Source organism: Notamacropus eugenii, chromosome 4 (genome assembly GCF_028372415.1).
Source record: "Notamacropus eugenii isolate mMacEug1 chromosome 4, mMacEug1.pri_v2, whole genome shotgun sequence".
In the NCBI taxonomy this organism is placed as follows: domain Eukaryota; kingdom Metazoa; phylum Chordata; class Mammalia; order Diprotodontia; family Macropodidae; genus Notamacropus; species Notamacropus eugenii.
The window spans coordinates 185,241,427-185,241,641 of record NC_092875.1 but is presented as its reverse complement, the minus strand read 5'-3'; positions in this window follow the sequence as shown (position 1 = coordinate 185,241,641).

Genomic DNA, 215 nt, shown 5'->3' with positions numbered 1-215 from the left:
TTCAAATGAACCTCATTATGCCATATATTCAGTCATTTCTTGCTCCACTGCCAATCCCCTCTCCTCATCCTGGTCGTCTCCTCTGGACATGCGTTAGCCTGTAAATATCCTTCCTAAACTGTGGCTCCCAGAACAGAACAGAGTGATACAGATATGTTCCAATCAGGGTAGAGTACATCAGGAACATCACCTCCTTTGTTCTGTACACTATGTTC